Raw genomic sequence first — 10,404 nt, 5'->3', positions numbered from 1 at the left:
TCCGACCATATTAAACCCATTGTTCCGAAATCATCATGATGCCCTGTGGTTAAGGTCTGGTTAGGTTTAGGCACAAAAACCACTTGGTTAGGGTCAGGAAAAGATCATGGTGTGGGTTAAAATGAAAAAGAAAGTGACAAACACATAAGCCGCGAGCCTGCTTCGCCTCAAGCCTTTCCCGGCTGACCCAGAGCCGGTCGCGGCGCACCATCAAGGCAGAAATACGCCTGCCGGGAGCCGCTCAGCACGGCGGAGAGCTCCCCACACAACCCAGCCCCCAGAGTTAATAACAGGAGGTTATGATGTTTCACTCTCTCCTCTCTATGACACTTGTATCTCGACCAGTAGCCTACTTTTGTTGCGTTTGCTGATCCTCTATGGCACACAAATACAGTATAGACTAGTATAATCACATATCGGAACAATGGGCTGTTGGACCAATGACATGGACCTCTCCTGTGTATCCTTATGTTACGCACCCAATCAATCACTCAGGTGCAATATCAGTATTGTTAAACATGAATGAATGAAAAATGAAAACAATAAACAGTTTATATTGGGAGGTAACATGTTACGTGACATTGTTAATGTGATAATATTACCTGAAGTCATGTTGGTAATGTGTTACATTACTTTGTTACTGCTGAAAAGTGATTTATTACTGTAATGCATTACTCCAAACACTGATGATCTACATCGATGGAGAGGTTGTTTCCAATCAAGCCAATCAAGTTACTGCTTCTTTCTCATGAGCTGCTCATCTGCAGCATGATAAACAGTTAACGTAGCTGTAACTTTAGTGACATTTGATGTTTGTAATTTAAAGGAAGAAAAAAAAATGAGGGGGAGGTAAATATCAGAAAAGCCCCTTTTGCTTTGAGCCAGACAGAGATGTGTGCTGGTATATGTATTTCACTGACAGCAGCTGCTGGCTGAGCTCCATCAGGGGAACGAGAGACAAAGTAAACAAACTTGTGCTGCTAGCTGGCATGTCATGGGCAGACAGCATGTTGTTAGTGAAAATCACAATGTTTCAAAATAATAACAATATGTGTTTCACAATGAATAATATTCACACACTATTGTTTATTCAAAATCAACAGGCTATCTGAATCCCAATAAACATACAATGGGTAAATAATGAATTGAATACTTTGACATGTGGACTGGAGGAGCCAGGGATCCAACTGCCAATCTTTGATTAATGGATGACCTGCTGTACCTCCTGAGTCACCTCCACCTCCAGCAGGCAGTAGCCAACAGGCAACAACAGGCTGTTGTATAATATCATATTAGAATTGATAGATTCTGGTATTATGGGTTCTCATTATGGTGTAGTGGCAGTGCTCAGGTAGGTGTACTGCCAGATAGATGGACAGGTTTCTGATGAAGTGGGTATACTGTCCTGTGCACTCACCAGCTACTTTATTAGGTACACCTGTTCAGCTGCTTGTTCACGAAAATTGCTAATCAGCCAATAACATGGCAGCAGCTCAGTGCATTTAGGCATGTAGACATGGTCAAGACAACCTGCTGAAGTTCAAACCGAACATCAGATTGGGGAAGAAAGGTGATTTAAGTGACGCATGGCTGGTCTGCCTATTTACTGGGATTTTCACACACACACACAACCATTTCTAGGGTTTACAGAGGATGGTCCCAAAAAAGAGAAAAGATCCAGTGAGCGACAGTTCTCTGGGTGAAAATGCCTTGTTGATGCCAGAAGTCAGACGGCCGGACTGGAAAAGCACTTGGGCTACAGCAGCAGAAGACCACACCAGGTGCCACTCCTGTCAGCTAACAACAGGAAACTGAGGCTACAATTTGCACAGGTCACCAAAACTGGACAATAGAAGATTGGAAAAATGTTGCCTGGTCTGATGAGTCTGGATTTCTGCTGCCACATTCAGATGGTAGGCTCAGAATTTGGCGTCATGGATCCATCCTGCCTTGTATCAACGGTTCAAGCTGCTGCTGGTGGTGTAATGGTGTGGGGGAGATTTTCTTAGTACCAACTGAGTATGATTTAAACACCACAGCCTACCTGAGTATTGTTGCTGACCGTGTCCATCCCTTCATGACCACAGTGCTGGTCATACCACTTGTTAGTACGGCGGTCGGACCCACTGCGACTGTTGTGGTCCTTCAGCTTCTTATAATCGTGCTTAAGTTTCTTTAACTTTTCACAAATTTGTTTTGGCATGTGCCCTATATTTAGCTCCGCCAGCTTGTCGCTATTCTTCTATAGACTCGGTCATTTCGAGTCGCCGACTCAAAGTCCTGCTGAATTTCTTCCTTGGCAAATACGCTCAAAAGAGCCTGGACCTTGTCGTCCATCCACTTCTCGTAGCTTCCCTTGTTTTGCTGCATTTGCCAAACGATCAAAACAAGTGAAGCTTGTAGAAATGAAATAAAGTTTGAAGCCACACTGGCATGGAAGTGCGGAACGCTGCTAGTGTGTGTTCCACCAATCAGCGTTCTTCAGCACACAGCCTCGCCCCTCAAGAATTCCAGGGAATCTGAAAAGTCTGACCCCCCCTACTAGGTATTTTTTGCAGGGAAGGTTTGGGATTGACGGAAAGTTTTTCCCCAGGTAATTTTGGGGAAAAGGGGCCGAGGTTTTTCAAAATCCCGGGTAAATGATAAAAGAGTAGAGTGTAGATTAATTACACCCTCTGTTTACATTCTTCCAGCCCACTGCCTGAATGTTCGCCATTGCTATGGCAACAACTACCAGCTGATGTTAACCTATATTAGCTTATCTTAAACATGATTAGAATTTGGCATTTTTTAACAAAACAGATTACAAATAAGAGTCATACCACTCAGGTTGTTCAAAAGCTTGACAACACTGGATTGTCAGTAACTGTATGTAAACACATGCGGCACAGTGGCGTCAGTGGTTAGCACTGTCACCTCACAGCAAGAGGGTTCCTGCTTCGAACCCGTGGTGGAGTGTTACGAATCCTGGAGTGGAGGAGCCCTTCTGTACAGAGTTTGCATGTTCTCCCTGTGTCAGCGTGGGTTTCCTCCACGTACTCCAGCTTCCTCCCACAGTCCAAAGACATGCAGGTTAATTGGTGACTCTAAATTGTCCGTAGGTGTGAATGTGAGTGTGAATGGTTGTCTGTCTCTATGTGTCAGCCCTGTGATAATCTGGCGACCTGTCCAGGGTGAACCCTGCCTCTCGCCCAATGTCAGCTGGGATAGGCTCCAGCACACAGGATAAGCAGTTACAGAAAATGAATGAATGAATGTATGCTTGCCAGTTGAAATGAAAGTAAAAGCCAACACTAGATTCACTCTTGTTTGGCGTTTCGCCTCACTATATCTGCATTTTATTTCAGAATTGTGGATTCCTGCTGCTTATGGTCAGGCACCTGGTGGGTACCTTCTGTTAAAGTCACAGCCTTATCTGAGCGCTATGGGGGTACATGGCCATACATGTCCTGAACACAGAATAAGAAGAAATCAAGAAAATCCAGGCAGAGGGCAGAGTCTCTGCAGAAAAAATACATCGCCACACACTTCTGAACCCCTCTTCCCTGTATACCAAACAGTTACAGCGGATAGCCACTACCATTTTAAATGACAGTTTACATCCTTTGCACAGCGGGTTCCAGCTTCTTCCCTCTGGACGGACGTTTTTAGTCCCAAATTGTAGAACTAAACCAAAAAACATACATACAAAAACAGCTTTGTTCCAGCTGCAATCACACTGGTAAACAAGCTGTAGAATCTTTGCACAAAACTGCACAAGACAGTCACTTTGGAGCATATATCTTATTTTTTATTTATTGATTGATTTTTATCTCATTGTTTTATTCTTATTCTATTGAACTGTTTTAATTCCTTTAACCAGTGTCTTGTAAGGAATTTTTGCTCTTGGCGTTTTTAATTATTTGCTTTTATTTCATGCTTTTTTGTCATGGATTGCAGCACTTTCTGTCATTTTAAATTTCTTTATTGTATTCTATGTTCTATGTTTTTGTTTTGATTGGTCAAATTGTGATGGATGTTTTGACTCTCGACTGCAAAACTAGTTTACCCTTGGGTATCGATAAAGTAACCTGAACCTAATGGTTCATAAATTATGATTGAGAGGGACTGCATTTGTACAAGCCGATACGTTGTTTTGTTTTTTAAGGAAAATACTGCATAGAATGGCTATATATTTAATTATTGTGCTGTCACAAGTCCTGTTGTAAGCATAAATGATAGTAATCTACAGTACCCATCGCTGCTGTTTAGAAAACAAAATCTGTGCACATGGTTTAGAAAATTGCTCACACAGATTTACACATCACTGAGGAGCAAAAGGAACCTAATTTTTCTCCCAGATTACCTGCCTCTTGTACTGTTTTGTCTGGATTTAGTGACATTTTCACCAAACATAACAAAAAGTTATTTTTATAGATGTTGAAGACTGAACTTTTAATAACAGTCTACTTCCTCCTCGCCACTGAGACACAGTCATTATTTCCATGACAACAAGATTTTGCTTTTATTAAAATGTAAACATAGATCTTGAGAAAATAATCCAACCACCACCTCCATTAGCTGTGGAGCTTTCGATCCTATTACACGGTCTGCCTGGTTGTCACAAAATTGCAGACATCATTTTACCAGACCAACGCTATTCTTCTCCTGGTGAGGACGGTTTCAGTAGACTAATGCAGTCAGACACCATTGTAATACAGAACAAATATAGGCAAATGACCTTCTCTCATAAGCAGATGGTCCATTTTTTTGCACATCTATGTCACTGATAAATGTTACATTGCAGGCAGATGGCAGCGGACAAAGTTCCATCAAGCAGAAAATGTTACAAGGTATTTCACATAGTCGCTACAAACAGATGTTTTGCTCCGTTGTCACCAGCAATGACCTCTTCAGACACATTATCATTAGATGCCAGCTCCTCTGACTGTGGCTGCCATCTTGAATTAGTGACAGCCTAGCGTGCAGAAGGCCTTCCTGTCTCGCTGTCATCTCTATGGAGACAGAGGAAGTGGATCTCGCCCACAGCTTGTGCCCACATTTCACATCTACTCAGCTTCACGCCGCACCATTCCTGTAGGCTGCTGCAGAGCACGATTCCGCGCATGAAGCCAAGCAGACTTAATAAACATGATCAACTCTCCCATCCCTCTCCATTTAGGGCTTTAAAAGTCTTCAGATGGTCTAAGTACAACAGCGAGGGCAGCAATTTGGCCGAATATGACATTATAAATTGAGGCATAAGTGCAAGCAAGCACATTTGTAATTCAAATTTCACTGTATTGCACCAAACATCTCCCTAAGACGCTACCTGGCATGCTGCAAACTCAGATGAGTTATACGAGACTGTAAAGCTGATTTGTTTTAAGCTCTCACCGTGTCCACTGTCCAGCGCTGCTAGCAGAAACCGATGAGGTAATGGCTGAGGGATAACGCTAAATTTAAGTGTAATGCGTTTTGATCAGGAGTCTGCAAATTAAAGCAGAGACAGTCTTCAAAGACAGCTCTCAACGGTTACATAAATAAATAATTAATAAATACCGCAAGTGGATGCATAGCAATTAGCATATGACAAAGTGAGAAAATGGCACATAAAATGGTGACTTAACACGAGTAAAAGTATGTTCATTTATCTGTGCTGATGAAAGCAAGAACGCTGTATGAATAATTAGCTTTTCACACATCAGAACTCCACGGCTGACATCTTTTCATTTCATTTAGATTTACTTATTTCCTTTAAACTTCCTCGCATGAAACAAGAAAAAAAAAAAAAGACAGCAAAGCATTACTAGAAGGTAATATGACAGGCCACATACGGCACTGCGATGAGGAGAACAAACATAAAAGGATTATTGTTTTGACAAGAGCTGTTCGATGCAAATCAAAGGACCAGGAGATTGATGGAGCGATGAAGGCAGTCAGTGTGTATTTATATATTCATCATGACATTTAGCTTCCCTCAGATTAAAAAAAAAAAGCTTTCTGTACCGTCACTCTCAAGGAAGGCTTCCTCATTTCCATGGGAGAGTTTACTCTGTTTGACATTTGAAGTCAGCTCGATGGGGAACTCCAGGTGGAAAAGGCTTAATGGGGATATAAGTGGTTGAAATGTGAACTGTGCGGCAATAGGGAGTTCGGCGTTTGCCACAGAGGTTATAATTATGCACTTTTTTGGCATCCTCCAAGTGGTGGATTGTGTAAAAGATAGATGTTGGGTGTAGAACAAATAAACAAACAGACAATGAAAGACAAACAGCATTTATGATGAGTGCAGCTCACAGTATAGGCTACAGGCTAACACTGCAAAACATCTCATTACCGCTCTTTGTCCCGCAGCACTGTCAATTCTCAATCTGCACAAAGTCCCGCCACACCTCCTCTGGATGAAATCAATTGCACCACTCAGTAGAATCTTTATCTGGAAAGATCCATATGGGCTATTGAGGAGATTTAATTAAAGGAATAATACACCAAAACCGGAATGTCAAAGACATCTTCAAGGTGCCCTGTGGAGTTTTGTTGGAAACAAACATAAGTTCTGTTAACACTCAGTGCTTCTCGCCAAAACACATGGTGTGTGTCCTTGAGCTCTGACAAACATGTTAAAAGCATTTTCTTTCCTCAGAAAACATTTGCAAAGCTGATTATTTTAAATCCAACATTTTTTAAATTCATGCTCACTTGCTAGAAGTCTTTTTCTTCTCCTACTTCTCTGGCACGTTGCAGCATATCTTGGTGTGTTTCTGTCACCTGTAGATCAGTGAAGTAGTGTGAAGCCATTGCAGGAGTGGTGCTTCAGATAAACCCAGTCACACGGGCTGTGTACCAAACTCAGTACTTTCAAAAAGGTACTGACCGGTGTTGGGATCGCCATTCTAAAATGTTATAACTTGTTACTCTTTCAGAAGTAATTAAAAAGTAGTAAAAGCCGCGCTTCGACTGACGGCGCATACCCTCGCCTACTGGATGCGTTTCTGGAGCGCCGCGCCACATAGTGGAGCCGCAAGCTCACATGCGGGAATTGCGAAATCACGCGAACTCCTGCAATTTCACACCACATCCTCTCCTTTCGGTTTGTATCCTTGTAGAACGGATGTGTGGTGTCATACAAAGAACTATGGTGTTCCATAGTAACGTGATTTTTTAAAAAATTGAGAGTTTACAATCCGTAGTCCGTGCATTCTGTTGGAATTTGAAATTTACCGGATGCTGTTAGTGTTCTGTTTCCGGTTTGGTGCGATCTGAGCAACGTGGCTTAACATGCTATGGATGCGCAGTCGCTGAAAAATAGACCTGGCGCTTCTGGGACACTCCAGAGACACTGTGTGGCGTGCGCTGTGGAAATGAAGCTATTCACTAGAATGGGAGCGTATCTGCTACGCTGCACGGCGCAGACAGAGTATGTGGAAATTGGGGGTAACACTACAGCCGACTTTTGCAGCCAAGGAAGGCTCACTTTTGGTGGGGTATATTTCCTGGAGCTTCATGTTGTTGTGCTGTCAGTCGTAGTAGCTGAGGTGTTTCAGACTTGAAGACTTGTTTTGTTTGCAGTGAAAAGAGTTTTAGTAATAAACTACTCGTTACTGGAATAAGTAATATTATTACTGTAACGTGTTACTAGCAATGCGTTAATGCCCAACACTGGTACTGACTGGATTATGTCGGTACCACCAAGTACTGATTAATGTTGAATCCATCCATGCAAAATTTCCATATCTGTGTGAGTATGCTGGCTTTAGACCAGAGGCAGAAGTGCTGCAAAGTGCCCTGAAACCTGGAAGTCAACCATGAAGCTCCACGGCGCAACTGGGCTCAACTTCAGACATGGAAGTGCCTGATGCCAGGTAGGTGCCGCATTAGTTTTGGCGTCTTATCTACTTTCTTTTCCATATTATTTTAGTAAGAGCCTAGTATCACTGCTAGGTGAGCAGACACACATACACGCACACACAGACACACAGACACACAGACACACACACACACACACACGGGCAAACAGACAAAAAATTTGCTTTATGTGTGTATCAGCATCACTAAACAGGCTCAGCTGAGGCTGGGACATATGAAGGACGCCAGGCACAATGGGCAGACAGAAAACAGCCAAGGTTTTATTATTAATAGAAAAGACGAACCACACTTACAACTCAAAAAAGGGAACAAAAGAGGTTTGGCGATCCCGGCTGACCTCCAATCCAAACTAAAGTAACAAAGCCCAACCAACTATTCTAGGCTGGGAACAAAAGAAGAAACCTGTTTCCTCATGAGTCCGGTGCTGCTACTGTGGGCAGGTGCTGCTGGGTGCTGGTGACTGTGTGTCCCTTCCACTCTGCCCCTTAGCTCCTTTTAATACTCTCCTCCCCAATTACTTTCAGGTGTTTCACTCATGTAGAAAGACAGGTAGGGTGGAGGAAAAGAGGCAACCTGCCCACTAGGGTGCGCAATATGACACAACAAGGCATGGCCACGCATAACAATGTGTAGCCCTTTTTAAACGGGAACAAATTTGCAGGAAAGCCCAATCAGTCTTCATTCAGCATTGGCAGTATAAAAGCAAAATCACAATCTACTTTTGTTTATACAGAATGTGCCTTTTTCGGGGCAATGGGGGGCGTGAGCAAGTAACACAACGTGTAGCTCAGTGTGTGACGTAAACAGTGACGTGGGAGGGAAGCCGCAGCTGGTCAGTCCTTCGGCGATTCTCTCGTAAGTCGACCCGTTCTTCATCGTTTGACGGTTAATGGCCTCTTCGTTTGCGAGGGCAAGGAGGGCGCGCAATTCCTTGTCTCCCCAGTTGCTCATCTTTACAGTGCCTGTCAGGTTTGTGTTTCCCTCTTGCTACTAGCTGCTCGCTAATTCCTGCTGTCACCTGTTTATCCACCGCCAGTGGGTCACACGTGCGGCGTCATCAGCAGCTCCTCCCACAAATCATCAACAGCCCCTCCTGTGGCGGAAGACCGCCTCGTTCTTTTTGAACCAAAACAGTTCCGCCAATATGACTACCCTATGAGGCGGAAAATTGGGCACCTCGGATCAACTCGGCAATCCGGTTCTGTGTGTCTAAACGCTCGCAGCTTGCCGGCCCAAAGAGCAGGCGAGCAGACTTACTTTTAGTCTACTATACGTCACCCCTGCAGCTTGCTCAAAAATTACGTTTGTTATTACAAAGAAAGTAAAGTACTGAAAAAAGGTACTGTCGAAAACAGGTACTGAATTCCAGGTACCTGTATTGGCTTTGGTTTAAGATGTGAAGGGTACCAAACCCTACTGCTCACGGAAAACAGCTCGACAGGGCTACTAGAGGTCACGAGCTCCACAGGAAACCTCTAATCTGTTTTTCACTCTCATGGTTCACAGTTTGCACATACGCCTGCATAGGCTGGGCCTTAAGCAGCAGACAAACAGTTTGCAACAAGCTAATTGCAAGTGATAAACTGAAGCAGCACATGTAGTAGTATTATGTCAAAGTCTAAAAAAGGATTTGAACATCTGAGCTTAGAAATAGAGAACCAAGTTGTTTAATTTGATACTGGATCTAAGTTTGTAGCCATATATTGTAATACAGCTGACGACAGCTTGGGAAGAAGCACGCTACAGACTGATGAGTGTATTCCTTTAACCTGCATTTTTAATTTAGCTCACAAATATAGTATATCTGTGCTGCTGTTCTTGCCACTGTGGATTCGTACCTCTATAGGGAATGAAATACAGCCCTGCTGTATAATTATATCATAATAACTTTAAATGTCACTCTAAATGTCAAGTCAGATTTATCATTTTTGGTGTTTTATAGCCGATGTGTCATAAAGCGCTCTTGAGAAAAAAACAGAATAATCTTTATGACCTTGTTGATAAACTCATCCCTTTACACCTCTCATGTCCGTGACAGACACAAGCAACCAAGTTTTGTCAAGGCTCTGACATCTCTTTGTATGCAATTATTCATTGTCACACCACGCGCTATCTTAGTTGTCATCTTTTTTGCCAGCCCGCGTGTCATCTTATCTTCCTCAGCCTCTGTGAACCATTTCCTCAGCCCGGCTTTCCGAGCGCAGCGGGGAGCGGATATCTCAAACTTGCCTTGTTAAACACAAAATAGAAGGCAGGCCACAGAAAGGCTGAGTGTCAGAGCCACTGTGTTTGTTCAGCAAACACCATCAGTGAGAAATTCCTGTTTGTGTAGAGGCGACGCTGGCAGTGTGTGAAACAGGAGAAAGGAAAAGGTGGGAACAAGGCACATGCATACATATTGATAGATAGATGCTCTCTATAACAACACATACTGTAAAGGCATTTTCTGATCTGATGCGCCTATCAGCACATCATTTGTCATCGTTATATGGTATGGCTTAAAATAAGCACCTTAGGGAACATTGTGGCTGCAAGGGAGCTTTGTCACTTAAATGT

This window comes from Epinephelus moara, chromosome 9, assembly GCF_006386435.1.
Source record: "Epinephelus moara isolate mb chromosome 9, YSFRI_EMoa_1.0, whole genome shotgun sequence".
NCBI classification, from domain to species: Eukaryota; Metazoa; Chordata; class Actinopteri; order Perciformes; family Serranidae; genus Epinephelus; species Epinephelus moara.
Note: the sequence above shows the minus strand (reverse complement) of the source record.